The following is a 22,244-nucleotide window of genomic DNA, read 5'->3' on the forward strand; positions in this document are numbered from 1 at the left end:
GATCTCACAGGACAAGGGTTCAAGTCCCGCAAACGCTGTCAAAGTGTCATAAGTTGGCAACATTTCAAATTCTTCTTTTATTTTCATTTCCTAATTTTAATTTCACTTGTAAAAACAGAGGAGAAAAGTGGCCACTCTTTTTGGCACGTGCGCCTCAAAATTACAAATCTTTTCCCTCATGACTTTCCACCAATCCCCCTTTATCTCAAGCAGGTGCAATAGGGGCAATGCCTTATCATCCTTTATCAATGCATTCATTATTTGTCCTTTAAATTTGGTATAATGTGGAGCGCAAATGTGGCCTCTGGGGCTTTAACTGATTAGAAGAATGCGAGGAAGGTGCTACACGGATAGGAAAATAGGTTGGATGGGGGTTATTTTTCATTTTGGTGTGAGCCAATCTCTCAAATCAGAGGTTTGGTGCCTATGAGGTTGGCTAGGAATAAAGGTCAGGAATGAGCTGTGGCTAATGAAATGATGGGTAAAGTTTGATGCAAGTGAAACTCCCTTTATTAGTTGCAATAAGAAGGTAGAAAGGTTGTTTTCTTCAAGAGGCAGAAAATGTTAGAGTCAGGCCTTTGCTTCAGCGGGTCTGCATCATGCCTGCTGCATCAGGACAAAGCAAAGCACAGCGCTGGGCTGGGCTGGGCTGGGCTGGGCTGGGCTGGGCTGGGCTGGGCTGGGCTGGGCCTTTATACACCCCCTTCCTTCCTTCCTTTGAAGGACGCCCACAAACGCCCACGAACGCCCAGCTACTGTAAAGAGGATGACTGCAGGCAATTTGGGACCCTGCTAAATGAGGGTGACGTCCCCATGTGCGGCCTCCAAGTGGAAAACTCCTTAGCCTAAGGTAGGTAGGCTGCTTTTGAATTTGACTGAAGACCATATGCGTGAGGTGGTATCAAGGCACAAGACGCCGACCATAACAGAAGAAAGGTAGCTTGGGAGAACAATATTTGCATTGGACAGCCTTCTTCCCATTCCCACTATTATGCTGCAGTTACTGTGTAGCGTTACTAGAGGGCAGCAGTATGAATATAAGAGCACACCAAGGGGGAGGTTTCAATTTGTTTCGCGCTGCTTTAGCTCCACAATAGTGACACAAACTAGCGCAAATTTTATTTTTTCTGATTTTCTTTCCAGCGCAAAACTGCTTTTGCGCTGGAAAGTGCCCTGTACGGAGCGCAAAGCACTGCTTTGGGTAACTTTGCGCCAAGGGGGCATTACATGGGTGGTACATGGGTGTTTCCATGCCGCAACCCATGCTTTTTGATGCAAAACCATATTCACAAAGATTTGAAAACATGGTTTTGCGCCAAAAGTTAACGCCCCTTCAAAGGAGGTGCAAACAGGAGAAATGCATTCATTTCTATGTGCTTTTCTCACTTTCCATGCGTACTTCACTGTGCAGCATGTATGCAAGGTGGGAAACCTTTGCATCGTGCCTAGCATAGTATTTTGTACAGGAAAGGTACCCTTCCTGTACAAAACCTACGCTACACTCATGCACACACCCTAGCGCTGCGGCGCTAAGCTATGTGCATGGCGCACGGCAGCTGAAATCAGCGCCGGCGCAAGGGAAAGACAAGGAGAGAGAGCCAAATCTTTAAAAATATGGCGCACTCCTGCTCATTCCCGGTCACGTAACGCAGCGCAGCCACGCAGGGTGCTGCGCTACGTTGCGTGACATTTAAAAAAATCTTCCCCCAAGGCTTTTTTTCCGCTTGCTGACATACCTCTTGTTCATGTTGGTCTTGCAGGACCTACGGAATGTAGGACTGCGATGACTGAGTGAATGAGCAATGAGGAATGGCTTCCCTGTATTTGTGGTGAAGAGGGAATGTTTGGAAGGTAAACAGCAAGGTGAATGTATCAAAGCATACATGTTTACTGAGTGGTTGAGTGTGTGACACCTGTCTCTATGAAGGGACATGTGAGAGAGGAACAGCAGCTCCATAGTCCTCGGATGGGAGAGGAAGCACAGATGAATATTTCCCTCAAATGAAAACACTCACACCTCCTCAAAGCTGACAAGTGCGATATGATGCTTTGCAGGTATAAGGAATTACCACGTTTGGTGCATAAAAATGTAATTTTAGTGAGGTTTTCCCAGAATGTCAGTAGCGCACTCTTTGTGAGGGTGCTTTAGGCCATAAATGTCAGGCACACCTCTGGGGGTATGCAGCCAAGAAAAACTTTGGGACGCTTGTTCCAGGTATCTGCCGGAAGGAAAGAAAGATACTAGGGAAAAGTTACAGAGGGAGCTAGGCTGCACAACATTTGGTCACGGTTGGACAGAAATCTTTAGTAGGGACTTTTGACAACCCCTCACTGTGGGACCAGGATCCCCATACCTCGTGCCTCTGACACCTTTTATGACATCTGGATACCACCATCTCATTACCTCTCAAATGTTCCATCCTGGTACCCCAGCTTTGGTAGTGCACCAACCACGTTTCAATCCTTTGAGGAATAAAAACTATGGGTAGCCCCCCCAAAATTAACCAGAAACCATGTCATTCTGTACCCCATCACCCTTTATAATGCACCCCCAAACCCCTTTTAATACTGCTACCCCACACAGACACACCCCCTACACACACAGACCCCACACACAGGCACACCCCACACTCACCCACCACACCCCCCCACACACACAACCCCCCACACACACAGCCCACCCACACAGACAACCCCCCACACACAGACAACCCCCCACACAGACACACACCCCCACCGACACACCCCGACAACCCACACATACAGACACACCCCCTACAGGCACACCCCACCCACACAGACACACCGACAACCCCCCACACAGACACACCCACACCGACACACACCCCGCCCACACACACACCGCCCACACTGACAACCCCCGCTCACACACAGACAACCCCCCACACAGACACACCCACACCGACACACACAGACACCCCACACCAACACCGCCCACACACACACACACCCCACACAGACACACCCTGCCCACACACACAACCCCCACACACACATCCCCCGCTCACACACACACCCCGCTCACACACACTGACACACCCCCACACAGACACACCCCGCCCACACACACACACCCCACACAGACACACCCCGCCCACACAGACACACCCTGCCCACACAGACACACCCCGCCCACACAGACACACCCCGCCCACACAGACACACCCACACCCCACACAGACACACCCCCCACAGACACACCCCCACACCACACACTGCCCACACAGACACACCACCACACACCCCCACACACAGACACACCCCCACACACAGACACACACACCCACACCCCCCACAGACACACCCTACCCCAGACACACCCACACCCCACACAGACACACCCCACACTTACCACTGCTGGACTTCTCTGGCTCCACCCACTCTGCCTAGACTCCTCCTATTCACTCTATCCTCCATCCACCCACTTTGCCAGGCATGACTCCACTCTTACAGGACACACAGACACACCCCCTATACACACACACACACATTTTACTTACCAATTGGTGTGTTTGGCCCACCTCCAATTTACCTCTGCTGGACCACCATCAGTCATCTGGTGCCGAACCCGGGATTTGAACCCTAAGTCTCTGGCTGGAAGTCAGGAACTTACCCACTGGACCACACCGGTTTCCATGTCTGAAGCGTATCAAATCGTCCCTATAGCATGGTCATCCTTTTGATGTGCAATACAAGCCACAGGCAATGACACCAGGGCCTATATGTTGTTTATAGTTACTACTGCAACACTTTAGACCACCAGGAGCTATAGCTCAATGGTAAGTCTTGTGCCTGTGGTTATAAAGGATCTCACAGGACAAGGGTTCAAGTCCCGCAAACGCTGTCAAAGTGTCATAAGTTGGCAACATTTCAAATTCTTCTTTTATTTTCATTTCCTAATTTTAATTTCACTTGTAAAAACAGAGGAGAAAAGTGGCCACTCTTTTTGGCACGTGCGCCTCAAAATTACAAATCTTTTCCCTCATGACTTTCCACCAATCCCCCTTTATCTCAAGCAGGTGCAATAGGGGCAATGCCTTATCATCCTTTATCAATGCATTCATTATTTGTCCTTTAAATTTGGTATAATGTGGAGCGCAAATGTGGCCTCTGGGGCTTTAACTGATTAGAAGAATGCGAGGAAGGTGCTACACGGATAGGAAAATAGGTTGGATGGGGGTTATTTTTCATTTTGGTGTGAGCCAATCTCTCAAATCAGAGGTTTGGTGCCTATGAGGTTGGCTAGGAATAAAGGTCAGGAATGAGCTGTGGCTAATGAAATGATGGGTAAAGTTTGATGCAAGTGAAACTCCCTTTATTAGTTGCAATAAGAAGGTAGAAAGGTTGTTTTCTTCAAGAGGCAGAAAATGTTAGAGTCAGGCCTTTGCTTCAGCGGGTCTGCATCATGCCTGCTGCATCAGGACAAAGCAAAGCACAGCGCTGGGCTGGGCTGGGCTGGGCTGGGCTGGGCTGGGCTGGGCTGGGCTGGGCTGGGCCTTTATACACCCCCTTCCTTCCTTCCTTTGAAGGACGCCCACAAACGCCCACGAACGCCCAGCTACTGTAAAGAGGATGACTGCAGGCAATTTGGGACCCTGCTAAATGAGGGTGACGTCCCCATGTGCGGCCTCCAAGTGGAAAACTCCTTAGCCTAAGGTAGGTAGGCTGCTTTTGAATTTGACTGAAGACCATATGCGTGAGGTGGTATCAAGGCACAAGACGCCGACCATAACAGAAGAAAGGTAGCTTGGGAGAACAATATTTGCATTGGACAGCCTTCTTCCCATTCCCACTATTATGCTGCAGTTACTGTGTAGCGTTACTAGAGGGCAGCAGTATGAATATAAGAGCACACCAAGGGGGAGGTTTCAATTTGTTTCGCGCTGCTTTAGCTCCACAATAGTGACACAAACTAGCGCAAATTTTATTTTTTCTGATTTTCTTTCCAGCGCAAAACTGCTTTTGCGCTGGAAAGTGCCCTGTACGGAGCGCAAAGCACTGCTTTGGGTAACTTTGCGCCAAGGGGGCATTACATGGGTGGTACATGGGTGTTTCCATGCCGCAACCCATGCTTTTTGATGCAAAACCATATTCACAAAGATTTGAAAACATGGTTTTGCGCCAAAAGTTAACGCCCCTTCAAAGGAGGTGCAAACAGGAGAAATGCATTCATTTCTATGTGCTTTTCTCACTTTCCATGCGTACTTCACTGTGCAGCATGTATGCAAGGTGGGAAACCTTTGCATCGTGCCTAGCATAGTATTTTGTACAGGAAAGGTACCCTTCCTGTACAAAACCTACGCTACACTCATGCACACACCCTAGCGCTGCGGCGCTAAGCTATGTGCATGGCGCACGGCAGCTGAAATCAGCGCCGGCGCAAGGGAAAGACAAGGAGAGAGAGCCAAATCTTTAAAAATATGGCGCACTCCTGCTCATTCCCGGTCACGTAACGCAGCGCAGCCACGCAGGGTGCTGCGCTACGTTGCGTGACATTTAAAAAAATCTTCCCCCAAGGCTTTTTTTCCGCTTGCTGACATACCTCTTGTTCATGTTGGTCTTGCAGGACCTACGGAATGTAGGACTGCGATGACTGAGTGAATGAGCAATGAGGAATGGCTTCCCTGTATTTGTGGTGAAGAGGGAATGTTTGGAAGGTAAACAGCAAGGTGAATGTATCAAAGCATACATGTTTACTGAGTGGTTGAGTGTGTGACACCTGTCTCTATGAAGGGACATGTGAGAGAGGAACAGCAGCTCCATAGTCCTCGGATGGGAGAGGAAGCACAGATGAATATTTCCCTCAAATGAAAACACTCACACCTCCTCAAAGCTGACAAGTGCGATATGATGCTTTGCAGGTATAAGGAATTACCACGTTTGGTGCATAAAAATGTAATTTTAGTGAGGTTTTCCCAGAATGTCAGTAGCGCACTCTTTGTGAGGGTGCTTTAGGCCATAAATGTCAGGCACACCTCTGGGGGTATGCAGCCAAGAAAAACTTTGGGACGCTTGTTCCAGGTATCTGCCGGAAGGAAAGAAAGATACTAGGGAAAAGTTACAGAGGGAGCTAGGCTGCACAACATTTGGTCACGGTTGGACAGAAATCTTTAGTAGGGACTTTTGACAACCCCTCACTGTGGGACCAGGATCCCCATACCTCGTGCCTCTGACACCTTTTATGACATCTGGATACCACCATCTCATTACCTCTCAAATGTTCCATCCTGGTACCCCAGCTTTGGTAGTGCACCAACCACGTTTCAATCCTTTGAGGAATAAAAACTATGGGTAGCCCCCCCAAAATTAACCAGAAACCATGTCATTCTGTACCCCATCACCCTTTATAATGCACCCCCAAACCCCTTTTAATACTGCTACCCCACACAGACACACCCCCTACACACACAGACCCCACACACAGGCACACCCCACACTCACCCACCACACCCCCCCACACACACAGACAACCCCCCACACACACAGCCCACCCACACAGACAACCCCCCACACACAGACAACCCCCCACACAGACACACACCCCCACCGACACACCCCGACAACCCACACATACAGACACACCCCCTACAGGCACACCCCACCCACACAGACACACCGACAACCCCCCACACAGACACACCCACACCGACACACACCCCGCCCACACACACACCGCCCACACTGACAACCCCCGCTCACACACAGACAACCCCCCACACAGACACACCCACACCGACACACACAGACACCCCACACCAACACCGCCCACACACACACACACCCCACACAGACACACCCTGCCCACACACACAACCCCCACACACACATCCCCCGCTCACACACACACCCCGCTCACACACACTGACACACCCCCACACAGACACACCCCGCCCACACACACACACCCCACACAGACACACCCCGCCCACACAGACACACCCTGCCCACACAGACACACCCCGCCCAGACACACCCCGCCCACACAGACACACCCTGCCCACACAGACACACCCCGCCCACACAGACACAAACCCGCCCACACAGACACACCCACACCCCACACAGACACACCCCCCACAGACACACCCCCACACCACACACTGCCCACACAGACACACCACCACACACCCCCACACACAGACACACCCCCACACACAGACACACACACCCACACCCCCCACAGACACACCCTACCCCAGACACACCCACACCCCACACAGACACACCCCACACTTACCACTGCTGGACTTCTCTGGCTCCACCCACTCTGCCTAGACTCCTCCTATTCACTCTATCCTCCATCCACCCACTTTGCCAGGCATGACTCCACTCTTACAGGACACACAGACACACCCCCTATACACACACACACACATTTTACTTACCAATTGGTGTGTTTGGCCCACCTCCAATTTACCTCTGCTGGACCACCATCAGTCATCTGGTGCCGAACCCGGGATTTGAACCCTAAGTCTCTGGCTGGAAGTCAGGAACTTACCCACTGGACCACACCGGTTTCCATGTCTGAAGCGTATCAAATCGTCCCTATAGCATGGTCATCCTTTTGATGTGCAATACAAGCCACAGGCAATGACACCAGGGCCTATATGTTGTTTATAGTTACTACTGCAACACTTTAGACCACCAGGAGCTATAGCTCAATGGTAAGTCTTGTGCCTGTGGTTATAAAGGATCTCACAGGACAAGGGTTCAAGTCCCGCAAACGCTGTCAAAGTGTCATAAGTTGGCAACATTTCAAATTCTTCTTTTATTTTCATTTCCTAATTTTAATTTCACTTGTAAAAACAGAGGAGAAAAGTGGCCACTCTTTTTGGCACGTGCGCCTCAAAATTACAAATCTTTTCCCTCATGACTTTCCACCAATCCCCCTTTATCTCAAGCAGGTGCAATAGGGGCAATGCCTTATCATCCTTTATCAATGCATTCATTATTTGTCCTTTAAATTTGGTATAATGTGGAGCGCAAATGTGGCCTCTGGGGCTTTAACTGATTAGAAGAATGCGAGGAAGGTGCTACACGGATAGGAAAATAGGTTGGATGGGGGTTATTTTTCATTTTGGTGTGAGCCAATCTCTCAAATCAGAGGTTTGGTGCCTATGAGGTTGGCTAGGAATAAAGGTCAGGAATGAGCTGTGGCTAATGAAATGATGGGTAAAGTTTGATGCAAGTGAAACTCCCTTTATTAGTTGCAATAAGAAGGTAGAAAGGTTGTTTTCTTCAAGAGGCAGAAAATGTTAGAGTCAGGCCTTTGCTTCAGCGGGTCTGCATCATGCCTGCTGCATCAGGACAAAGCAAAGCACAGCGCTGGGCTGGGCTGGGCTGGGCTGGGCTGGGCTGGGCTGGGCTGGGCTGGGCCTTTATACACCCCCTTCCTTCCTTCCTTTGAAGGACGCCCACAAACGCCCACGAACGCCCAGCTACTGTAAAGAGGATGACTGCAGGCAATTTGGGACCCTGCTAAATGAGGGTGACGTCCCCATGTGCGGCCTCCAAGTGGAAAACTCCTTAGCCTAAGGTAGGTAGGCTGCTTTTGAATTTGACTGAAGACCATATGCGTGAGGTGGTATCAAGGCACAAGACGCCGACCATAACAGAAGAAAGGTAGCTTGGGAGAACAATATTTGCATTGGACAGCCTTCTTCCCATTCCCACTATTATGCTGCAGTTACTGTGTAGCGTTACTAGAGGGCAGCAGTATGAATATAAGAGCACACCAAGGGGGAGGTTTCAATTTGTTTCGCGCTGCTTTAGCTCCACAATAGTGACACAAACTAGCGCAAATTTTATTTTTTCTGATTTTCTTTCCAGCGCAAAACTGCTTTTGCGCTGGAAAGTGCCCTGTACGGAGCGCAAAGCACTGCTTTGGGTAACTTTGCGCCAAGGGGGCATTACATGGGTGGTACATGGGTGTTTCCATGCCGCAACCCATGCTTTTTGATGCAAAACCATATTCACAAAGATTTGAAAACATGGTTTTGCGCCAAAAGTTAACGCCCCTTCAAAGGAGGTGCAAACAGGAGAAATGCATTCATTTCTATGTGCTTTTCTCACTTTCCATGCGTACTTCACTGTGCAGCATGTATGCAAGGTGGGAAACCTTTGCATCGTGCCTAGCATAGTATTTTGTACAGGAAAGGTACCCTTCCTGTACAAAACCTACGCTACACTCATGCACACACCCTAGCGCTGCGGCGCTAAGCTATGTGCATGGCGCACGGCAGCTGAAATCAGCGCCGGCGCAAGGGAAAGACAAGGAGAGAGAGCCAAATCTTTAAAAATATGGCGCACTCCTGCTCATTCCCGGTCACGTAACGCAGCGCAGCCACGCAGGGTGCTGCGCTACGTTGCGTGACATTTAAAAAAATCTTCCCCCAAGGCTTTTTTTCCGCTTGCTGACATACCTCTTGTTCATGTTGGTCTTGCAGGACCTACGGAATGTAGGACTGCGATGACTGAGTGAATGAGCAATGAGGAATGGCTTCCCTGTATTTGTGGTGAAGAGGGAATGTTTGGAAGGTAAACAGCAAGGTGAATGTATCAAAGCATACATGTTTACTGAGTGGTTGAGTGTGTGACACCTGTCTCTATGAAGGGACATGTGAGAGAGGAACAGCAGCTCCATAGTCCTCGGATGGGAGAGGAAGCACAGATGAATATTTCCCTCAAATGAAAACACTCACACCTCCTCAAAGCTGACAAGTGCGATATGATGCTTTGCAGGTATAAGGAATTACCACGTTTGGTGCATAAAAATGTAATTTTAGTGAGGTTTTCCCAGAATGTCAGTAGCGCACTCTTTGTGAGGGTGCTTTAGGCCATAAATGTCAGGCACACCTCTGGGGGTATGCAGCCAAGAAAAACTTTGGGACGCTTGTTCCAGGTATCTGCCGGAAGGAAAGAAAGATACTAGGGAAAAGTTACAGAGGGAGCTAGGCTGCACAACATTTGGTCACGGTTGGACAGAAATCTTTAGTAGGGACTTTTGACAACCCCTCACTGTGGGACCAGGATCCCCATACCTCGTGCCTCTGACACCTTTTATGACATCTGGATACCACCATCTCATTACCTCTCAAATGTTCCATCCTGGTACCCCAGCTTTGGTAGTGCACCAACCACGTTTCAATCCTTTGAGGAATAAAAACTATGGGTAGCCCCCCCAAAATTAACCAGAAACCATGTCATTCTGTACCCCATCACCCTTTATAATGCACCCCCAAACCCCTTTTAATACTGCTACCCCACACAGACACACCCCCTACACACACAGACCCCACACACAGGCACACCCCACACTCACCCACCACACCCCCCCACACACACAACCCCCCACACACACAGCCCACCCACACAGACAACCCCCCACACACAGACAACCCCCCACACAGACACACACCCCCACCGACACACCCCGACAACCCACACATACAGACACACCCCCTACAGGCACACCCCACCCACACAGACACACCGACAACCCCCCACACAGACACACCCACACCGACACACACCCCACCCACACACACACCGCCCACACTGACAACCCCCGCTCACACACAGACAACCCCCCACACAGACACACCCACACCGACACACACAGACACCCCACACCAACACCGCCCACACACACACACACCCCACACAGACACACCCTGCCCACACACACAACCCCCACACACACATCCCCCGCTCACACACACACCCCGCTCACACACACTGACACACCCCCACACAGACACACCCCGCCCACACACACACACCCCACACAGACACACCCCGCCCACACAGACACACCCTGCCCACACAGACACACCCCGCCCACACAGACACACCCCGCCCACACAGACACACCCACACCCCACACAGACACACCCCCCACAGACACACCCCCACACCACACACTGCCCACACAGACACACCACCACACACCCCCACACACAGACACACCCCCACACACAGACACACACACCCACACCCCCCACAGACACACCCTACCCCAGACACACCCACACCCCACACAGACACACCCCACACTTACCACTGCTGGACTTCTCTGGCTCCACCCACTCTGCCTAGACTCCTCCTATTCACTCTATCCTCCATCCACCCACTTTGCCAGGCATGACTCCACTCTTACAGGACACACAGACACACCCCCTATACACACACACACACATTTTACTTACCAATTGGTGTGTTTGGCCCACCTCCAATTTACCTCTGCTGGACCACCATCAGTCATCTGGTGCCGAACCCGGGATTTGAACCCTAAGTCTCTGGCTGGAAGTCAGGAACTTACCCACTGGACCACACCGGTTTCCATGTCTGAAGCGTATCAAATCGTCCCTATAGCATGGTCATCCTTTTGATGTGCAATACAAGCCACAGGCAATGACACCAGGGCCTATATGTTGTTTATAGTTACTACTGCAACACTTTAGACCACCAGGAGCTATAGCTCAATGGTAAGTCTTGTGCCTGTGGTTATAAAGGATCTCACAGGACAAGGGTTCAAGTCCCGCAAACGCTGTCAAAGTGTCATAAGTTGGCAACATTTCAAATTCTTCTTTTATTTTCATTTCCTAATTTTAATTTCACTTGTAAAAACAGAGGAGAAAAGTGGCCACTCTTTTTGGCACGTGCGCCTCAAAATTACAAATCTTTTCCCTCATGACTTTCCACCAATCCCCCTTTATCTCAAGCAGGTGCAATAGGGGCAATGCCTTATCATCCTTTATCAATGCATTCATTATTTGTCCTTTAAATTTGGTATAATGTGGAGCGCAAATGTGGCCTCTGGGGCTTTAACTGATTAGAAGAATGCGAGGAAGGTGCTACACGGATAGGAAAATAGGTTGGATGGGGGTTATTTTTCATTTTGGTGTGAGCCAATCTCTCAAATCAGAGGTTTGGTGCCTATGAGGTTGGCTAGGAATAAAGGTCAGGAATGAGCTGTGGCTAATGAAATGATGGGTAAAGTTTGATGCAAGTGAAACTCCCTTTATTAGTTGCAATAAGAAGGTAGAAAGGTTGTTTTCTTCAAGAGGCAGAAAATGTTAGAGTCAGGCCTTTGCTTCAGCGGGTCTGCATCATGCCTGCTGCATCAGGACAAAGCAAAGCACAGCGCTGGGCTGGGCTGGGCTGGGCTGGGCTGGGCCTTTATACACCCCCTTCCTTCCTTCCTTTGAAGGACGCCCACAAACGCCCACGAACGCCCAGCTACTGTAAAGAGGATGACTGCAGGCAATTTGGGACCCTGCTAAATGAGGGTGACGTCCCCATGTGCGGCCTCCAAGTGGAAAACTCCTTAGCCTAAGGTAGGTAGGCTGCTTTTGAATTTGACTGAAGACCATATGCGTGAGGTGGTATCAAGGCACAAGACGCCGACCATAACAGAAGAAAGGTAGCTTGGGAGAACAATATTTGCATTGGACAGCCTTCTTCCCATTCCCACTATTATGCTGCAGTTACTGTGTAGCGTTACTAGAGGGCAGCAGTATGAATATAAGAGCACACCAAGGGGGAGGTTTCAATTTGTTTCGCGCTGCTTTAGCTCCACAATAGTGACACAAACTAGCGCAAATTTTATTTTTTCTGATTTTCTTTCCAGCGCAAAACTGCTTTTGCGCTGGAAAGTGCCCTGTACGGAGCGCAAAGCACTGCTTTGGGTAACTTTGCGCCAAGGGGGCATTACATGGGTGGTACATGGGTGTTTCCATGCCGCAACCCATGCTTTTTGATGCAAAACCATATTCACAAAGATTTGAAAACATGGTTTTGCGCCAAAAGTTAACGCCCCTTCAAAGGAGGTGCAAACAGGAGAAATGCATTCATTTCTATGTGCTTTTCTCACTTTCCATGCGTACTTCACTGTGCAGCATGTATGCAAGGTGGGAAACCTTTGCATCGTGCCTAGCATAGTATTTTGTACAGGAAAGGTACCCTTCCTGTACAAAACCTACGCTACACTCATGCACACACCCTAGCGCTGCGGCGCTAAGCTATGTGCATGGCGCACGGCAGCTGAAATCAGCGCCGGCGCAAGGGAAAGACAAGGAGAGAGAGCCAAATCTTTAAAAATATGGCGCACTCCTGCTCATTCCCGGTCACGTAACGCAGCGCAGCCACGCAGGGTGCTGCGCTACGTTGCGTGACATTTAAAAAAATCTTCCCCCAAGGCTTTTTTTCCGCTTGCTGACATACCTCTTGTTCATGTTGGTCTTGCAGGACCTACGGAATGTAGGACTGCGATGACTGAGTGAATGAGCAATGAGGAATGGCTTCCCTGTATTTGTGGTGAAGAGGGAATGTTTGGAAGGTAAACAGCAAGGTGAATGTATCAAAGCATACATGTTTACTGAGTGGTTGAGTGTGTGACACCTGTCTCTATGAAGGGACATGTGAGAGAGGAACAGCAGCTCCATAGTCCTCGGATGGGAGAGGAAGCACAGATGAATATTTCCCTCAAATGAAAACACTCACACCTCCTCAAAGCTGACAAGTGCGATATGATGCTTTGCAGGTATAAGGAATTACCACGTTTGGTGCATAAAAATGTAATTTTAGTGAGGTTTTCCCAGAATGTCAGTAGCGCACTCTTTGTGAGGGTGCTTTAGGCCATAAATGTCAGGCACACCTCTGGGGGTATGCAGCCAAGAAAAACTTTGGGACGCTTGTTCCAGGTATCTGCCGGAAGGAAAGAAAGATACTAGGGAAAAGTTACAGAGGGAGCTAGGCTGCACAACATTTGGTCACGGTTGGACAGAAATCTTTAGTAGGGACTTTTGACAACCCCTCACTGTGGGACCAGGATCCCCATACCTCGTGCCTCTGACACCTTTTATGACATCTGGATACCACCATCTCATTACCTCTCAAATGTTCCATCCTGGTACCCCAGCTTTGGTAGTGCACCAACCACGTTTCAATCCTTTGAGGAATAAAAACTATGGGTAGCCCCCCCAAAATTAACCAGAAACCATGTCATTCTGTACCCCATCACCCTTTATAATGCACCCCCAAACCCCTTTTAATACTGCTACCCCACACAGACACACCCCCTACACACACAGACCCCACACACAGGCACACCCCACACTCACCCACCACACCCCCCCACACACACAACCCCCCACACACAACCCCCCACACACAGACAACCCCCCACACAGACACACACCCCCACCGACACACCCCGACAACCCACACATACAGACACACCCCCTACAGGCACACCCCACCCACACAGACACACCGACAACCCCCCACACAGACACACCCACACCGACACACACCCCACCCACACACACACCGCCCACACTGACAACCCCCGCTCACACACAGACAACCCCCCACACAGACACACCCACACCGACACACACAGACACCCCACACCAACACCGCCCACACACACACACACCCCACACAGACACACCCTGCCCACACACACAACCCCCACACACACATCCCCCGCTCACACACACACCCCGCTCACACACACTGACACACCCCCACACAGACACACCCCGCCCACACACACACACCCCACACAGACACACCCCGCCCACACAGACACACCCTGCCCACACAGACACACCCCGCCCACACAGACACACCCCGCCCACACAGACACACCCACACCCCACACAGACACACCCCCCACAGACACACCCCCACACCACACACTGCCCACACAGACACACCACCACACACCCCCACACACAGACACACCCCCACACACAGACACACACACCCACACCCCCCACAGACACACCCTACCCCAGACACACCCACACCCCACACAGACACACCCCACACTTACCACTGCTGGACTTCTCTGGCTCCACCCACTCTGCCTAGACTCCTCCTATTCACTCTATCCTCCATCCACCCACTTTGCCAGGCATGACTCCACTCTTACAGGACACACAGACACACCCCCTATACACACACACACACATTTTACTTACCAATTGGTGTGTTTGGCCCACCTCCAATTTACCTCTGCTGGACCACCATCAGTCATCTGGTGCCGAACCCGGGATTTGAACCCTAAGTCTCTGGCTGGAAGTCAGGAACTTACCCACTGGACCACACCGGTTTCCATGTCTGAAGCGTATCAAATCGTCCCTATAGCATGGTCATCCTTTTGATGTGCAATACAAGCCACAGGCAATGACACCAGGGCCTATATGTTGTTTATAGTTACTACTGCAACACTTTAGACCACCAGGAGCTATAGCTCAATGGTAAGTCTTGTGCCTGTGGTTATAAAGGATCTCACAGGACAAGGGTTCAAGTCCCGCAAACGCTGTCAAAGTGTCATAAGTTGGCAACATTTCAAATTCTTCTTTTATTTTCATTTCCTAATTTTAATTTCACTTGTAAAAACAGAGGAGAAAAGTGGCCACTCTTTTTGGCACGTGCGCCTCAAAATTACAAATCTTTTCCCTCATGACTTTCCACCAATCCCCCTTTATCTCAAGCAGGTGCAATAGGGGCAATGCCTTATCATCCTTTATCAATGCATTCATTATTTGTCCTTTAAATTTGGTATAATGTGGAGCGCAAATGTGGCCTCTGGGGCTTTAACTGATTAGAAGAATGCGAGGAAGGTGCTACACGGATAGGAAAATAGGTTGGATGGGGGTTATTTTTCATTTTGGTGTGAGCCAATCTCTCAAATCAGAGGTTTGGTGCCTATGAGGTTGGCTAGGAATAAAGGTCAGGAATGAGCTGTGGCTAATGAAATGATGGGTAAAGTTTGATGCAAGTGAAACTCCCTTTATTAGTTGCAATAAGAAGGTAGAAAGGTTGTTTTCTTCAAGAGGCAGAAAATGTTAGAGTCAGGCCTTTGCTTCAGCGGGTCTGCATCATGCCTGCTGCATCAGGACAAAGCAAAGCACAGCGCTGGGCTGGGCTGGGCTGGGCTGGGCTGGGCTGGGCTGGGCTGGGCTGGGCTGGGCCTTTATACACCCCCTTCCTTCCTTCCTTTGAAGGACGCCCACAAACGCCCACGAACGCCCAGCTACTGTAAAGAGGATGACTGCAGGCAATTTGGGACCCTGCTAAATGAGGGTGACGTCCCCATGTGCGGCCTCCAAGTGGAAAACTCCTTAGCCTAAGGTAGGTAGGCTGCTTTTGAATTTGACTGAAGACCATATGCGTGAGGTGGTATCAAGGCACAAGACGCCGACCATAACAGAAGAAAGGTAGCTTGGGAGAACAATATTTGCATTGGACAGCCTTCTTCCCATTCCCACTATTATGCTGCAGTTACTGTGTAGCGTTACTAGAGGGCAGCAGTATGAATATAAGAGCACACCAAGGGGGAGGTTTCAATTTGTTTCGCGCTGCTTTAGCTCCACAATAGTGACACAAACTAGCGCAAATTTTATTTTTTCTGATTTTCTTTCCAGCGCAAAACTGCTTTTGCGCTGGAAAGTGCCCTGTACGGAGCGCAAAGCACTGCTTTGGGTAACTTTGCGCCAAGGGGGCATTACATGGGTGGTACATGGGTGTTTCCATGCCGCAACCCATGCTTTTTGATGCAAAACCATATTCACAAAGATTTGAAAACATGGTTTTGCGCCAAAAGTTAACGCCCCTTCAAAGGAGGTGCAAACAGGAGAAATGCATTCATTTCTATGTGCTTTTCTCACTTTCCATGCGTACTTCACTGTGCAGCATGTATGCAAGGTGGGAAACCTTTGCATCGTGCCTAGCATAGTATTTTGTACAGGAAAGGTACCCTTCCTGTACAAAACCTACGCTACACTCATGCACACACCCTAGCGCTGCGGCGCTAAGCTATGTGCATGGCGCACGGCAGCTGAAATCAGCGCCGGCGCAAGGGAAAGACAAGGAGAGAGAGCCAAATCTTTAAAAATATGGCGCACTCCTGCTCATTCCCGGTCACGTAACGCAGCGCAGCCACGCAGGGTGCTGCGCTACGTTGCGTGACATTTAAAAAAATCTTCCCCCAAGGCTTTTTTTCCGCTTGCTGACATACCTCTTGTTCATGTTGGTCTTGCAGGACCTACGGAATGTAGGACTGCGATGACTGAGTGAATGAGCAATGAGGAATGGCTTCCCTGTATTTGTGGTGAAGAGGGAATGTTTGGAAGGTAAACAGCAAGGTGAATGTATCAAAGCATACATGTTTACTGAGTGGTTGAGTGTGTGACACCTGTCTCTATGAAGGGACATGTGAGAGAGGAACAGCAGCTCCATAGTCCTCGGATGGGAGAGGAAGCACAGATGAATATTTCCCTCAAATGAAAACACTCACACCTCCTCAAAGCTGACAAGTGCGATATGATGCTTTGCAGGTATAAGGAATTACCACGTTTGGTGCATAAAAATGTAATTTTAGTGAGGTTTTCCCAGAATGTCAGTAGCGCACTCTTTGTGAGGGTGCTTTAGGCCATAAATGTCAGGCACACCTCTGGGGGTATGCAGCCAAGAAAAACTTTGGGACGCTTGTTCCAGGTATCTGCCGGAAGGAAAGAAAGATACTAGGGAAAAGTTACAGAGGGAGCTAGGCTGCACAACATTTGGTCACGGTTGGACAGAAATCTTTAGTAGGGACTTTTGACAACCCCTCACTGTGGGACCAGGATCCCCATACCTCGTGCCTCTGACACCTTTTATGACATCTGGATACCACCATCTCATTACCTCTCAAATGTTCCATCCTGGTACCCCAGCTTTGGTAGTGCACCAACCACGTTTCAATCCTTTGAGGAATAAAAACTATGGGTAGCCCCCCCAAAATTAACCAGAAACCATGTCATTCTGTACCCCATCACCCTTTATAATGCACCCCCAAACCCCTTTTAATACTGCTACCCCACACAGACACACCCCCTACACACACAGACACCTCCTACAGACACACCCACACACACCCCACACAGACACCCACCCCGCCCACACAGAACCACACTGACACACCCCCACACCACACACCGCCCACACAGACACACCCCCCACAGACACACCCTGCTCACACACAGAGCCCGCCCACACAGACACCCCACACCAACACCGCCACACCCCACACAGACACACCCTAGCCACACAGACACACACACACACACACCCCGCCCACACAGACACACCCACACTGACAACCCCCCACACAGACACAACCCCCCACACAGACACACCCCGCTCACACACGGACACCCCACACCAACACCGCCCACACACTCAGCCCACACAGACACACCCTGCCCACACAGACACACACACCCCCACAGACACACACACCCACAGACACACCGACACACACACCACACACACCCCACACACCCCGCTCACACACACAGACACACCCACACCGACAACCCCCCACACAGACACACCCCGCCCACACAACCCCCACACCGCCCACACAGACACACCCCGCCCACACAGACACACCCCGCCCACACAGACACACCGCCCACACACACCCCCACACACAGACACACACACCCACACCCCCCACAGACACACCCCCACAGACACACCCTCCCCCAGACACACCCACACCCCACACAGACACACCCCCCACTTACCACTGCTGAACTTCTCTGGCTCCACCCACTCTGCCTAGACTCCTCCTATTCACTCTATCCTCCATCCACCCACTTTGCCAGGCATGACTCCACTCTTACAGGACACACAGACACACCCCCTACACACACACACACACATTTTACTTACCAATTGGTGTGTTTGGCCCACCTCCAATTTACCTCTGCTGGACCACCATCAGTCATCTGGTGCCGAACCCGGGATTTGAACCCTAAGTCTCTGGCTGGAAGTCAGGAACTTACCCACTGGACCACACCGGTTTCCATGTCTGAAGCGTATCAAATCATCCCTATAGCATGGTCATCCTTTTGATGTGCAATACAAGCCACAGGCAATGACACCAGGGCCTATATGTTGTTTATAGTTACTACTGCAACACTTTAGACCACCAGGAGCTATAGCTCAATGGTAAGTCTTGTGCCTGTGGTTATAAAGGATCTCACAGGACAAGGGTTCAAGTCCCGCAAACGCTGTCAAAGTGTCATAAGTTGGCAACATTTCAAATTCTTCTTTTATTTTCATTTCCTAATTTTAATTTCACTTGTAAAAACAGAGGAGAAAAGTGGCCACTCTTTTTGGCACGTGCGCCTCAAAATTACAAATCTTTTCCCTCATGACTTTCCACCAATCCCCCTTTATCTCAAGCAGGTGCAATAGGGGCAATGCCTTATCATCCTTTATCAATGCATTCATTATTTGTCCTTTAAATTTGGTATAATGTGGAGCGCAAATGTGGCCTCTGGGGCTTTAACTGATTAGAAGAATGCGAGGAAGGTGCTACACGGATAGGAAAATAGGTTGGATGGGGGTTATTTTTCATTTTGGTGTGAGCCAATCTCTCAAATCAGAGGTTTGGTGCCTATGAGGTTGGCTAGGAATAAAGGTCAGGAATGAGCTGTGGCTAATGAAATGATGGGTAAAGTTTGATGCAAGTGAAACTCCCTTTATTAGTTGCAATAAGAAGGTAGAAAGGTTGTTTTCTTCAAGAGGCAGAAAATGTTAGAGTCAGGCCTTTGCTTCAGCGGGTCTGCATCATGCCTGCTGCATCAGGACAAAGCAAAGCACAGCGCTGGGCTGGGCTGGGCTGGGCTGGGCTGGGCTGGGCTGGGCTGGGCTGGGCCTTTATACACCCCCTTCCTTCCTTCCTTTGAAGGACGCCCACAAACGCCCACGAACGCCCAGCTACTGTAAAGAGGATGACTGCAGGCAATTTGGGACCCTGCTAAATGAGGGTGACGTCCCCATGTGCGGCCTCCAAGTGGAAAACTCCTTAGCCTAAGGTAGGTAGGCTGCTTTTGAATTTGACTGAAGACCATATGCGTGAGGTGGTATCAAGGCACAAGACGCCGACCATAACAGAAGAAAGGTAGCTTGGGAGAACAATATTTGCATTGGACAGCCTTCTTCCCATTCCCACTATTATGCTGCAGTTACTGTGTAGCGTTACTAGAGGGCAGCAGTATGAATATAAGAGCACACCAAGGGGGAGGTTTCAATTTGTTTCGCGCTGCTTTAGCTCCACAATAGTGACACAAACTAGCGCAAATTTTATTTTTTCTGATTTTCTTTCCAGCGCAAAACTGCTTTTGCGCTGGAAAGTGCCCTGTACGGAGCGCAAAGCACTGCTTTGGGTAACTTTGCGCCAAGGGGGCATTACATGGGTGGTACATGGGTGTTTCCATGCCGCAACCCATGCTTTTTGATGCAAAACCATATTCACAAAGATTTGAAAACATGGTTTTGCGCCAAAAGTTAACGCCCCTTCAAAGGAGGTGCAAACAGGAGAAATGCATTCATTTCTATGTGCTTTTCTCACTTTCCATGCGTACTTCACTGTGCAGCATGTATGCAAGGTGGGAAACCTTTGCATCGTGCCTAGCATAGTATTTTGTACAGGAAAGGTACCCTTCCTGTACAAAACCTACGCTACACTCATGCACACACCCTAGCGCTGCGGCGCTAAGCTATGTGCATGGCGCACGGCAGCTGAAATCAGCGCCGGCGCAAGGGAAAGACAAGGAGAGAGAGCCAAATCTTTAAAAATATGGCGCACTCCTGCTCATTCCCGGTCACGTAACGCAGCGCAGCCACGCAGGGTGCTGCGCTACGTTGCGTGACATTTAAAAAAATCTTCCCCCAAGGCTTTTTTTCCGCTTGCTGACATACCTCTTGTTCATGTTGGTCTTGCAGGACCTACGGAATGTAGGACTGCGATGACTGAGTGAATGAGCAATGAGGAATGGCTTCCCTGTATTTGTGGTGAAGAGGGAATGTTTGGAAGGTAAACAGCAAGGTGAATGTATCAAAGCATACATGTTTACTGAGTGGTTGAGTGTGTGACACCTGTCTCTATGAAGGGACATGTGAGAGAGGAACAGCAGCTCCATAGTCCTCGGATGGGAGAGGAAGCACAGATGAATATTTCCCTCAAATGAAAACACTCACACCTCCTCAAAGCTGACAAGTGCGATATGATGCTTTGCAGGTATAAGGAATTACCACGTTTGGTGCATAAAAATGTAATTTTAGTGAGGTTTTCCCAGAATGTCAGTAGCGCACTCTTTGTGAGGGTGCTTTAGGCCATAAATGTCAGGCACACCTCTGGGGGTATGCAGCCAAGAAAAACTTTGGGACGCTTGTTCCAGGTATCTGCCGGAAGGAAAGAAAGATACTAGGGAAAAGTTACAGAGGGAGCTAGGCTGCACAACATTTGGTCACGGTTGGACAGAAATCTTTAGTAGGGACTTTTGACAACCCCTCACTGTGGGACCAGGATCCCCATACCTCGTGCCTCTGACACCTTTTATGACATCTGGATACCACCATCTCATTACCTCTCAAATGTTCCATCCTGGTACCCCAGCTTTGGTAGTGCACCAACCACGTTTCAATCCTTTGAGGAATAAAAACTATGGGTAGCCCCCCCAAAATTAACCAGAAACCATGTCATTCTGTACCCCATCACCCTTTATAATGCACCCCCAAACCCCTTTTAATACTGCTACCCCACACAGACACACCCCCTACACACACAGACCCCACACACAGGCACACCCCACACTCACCCACCACACCCCCCCACACACACAACCCCCCACACACAACCCCCCACACACAGACAACCCCCCACACAGACACACACCCCCACCGACACACCCCGACAACCCACACATACAGACACACCCCCTACAGGCACACCCCACCCACACAGACACACCGACAACCCCCCACACAGACACACCCACACCGACACACACCCCACCCACACACACACCGCCCACACTGACAACCCCCGCTCACACACAGACAACCCCCCACACAGACACACCCACACCGACACACACAGACACCCCACACCAACACCGCCCACACACACACACACCCCACACAGACACACCCTGCCCACACACACAACCCCCACACACACATCCCCCGCTCACACACACACCCCGCTCACACACACTGACACACCCCCACACAGACACACCCCGCCCACACACACACACCCCACACAGACACACCCCGCCCACACAGACACACCCTGCCCACACAGACACACCCCGCCCACACAGACACACCCCGCCCACACAGACACACCCACACCCCACACAGACACACCC

This window comes from Triturus cristatus, chromosome 2_1 (genome assembly GCF_964204655.1).
Source record: "Triturus cristatus chromosome 2_1, aTriCri1.1, whole genome shotgun sequence".
Lineage (NCBI taxonomy): Eukaryota > Metazoa > Chordata > Amphibia > Caudata > Salamandridae > Triturus > Triturus cristatus.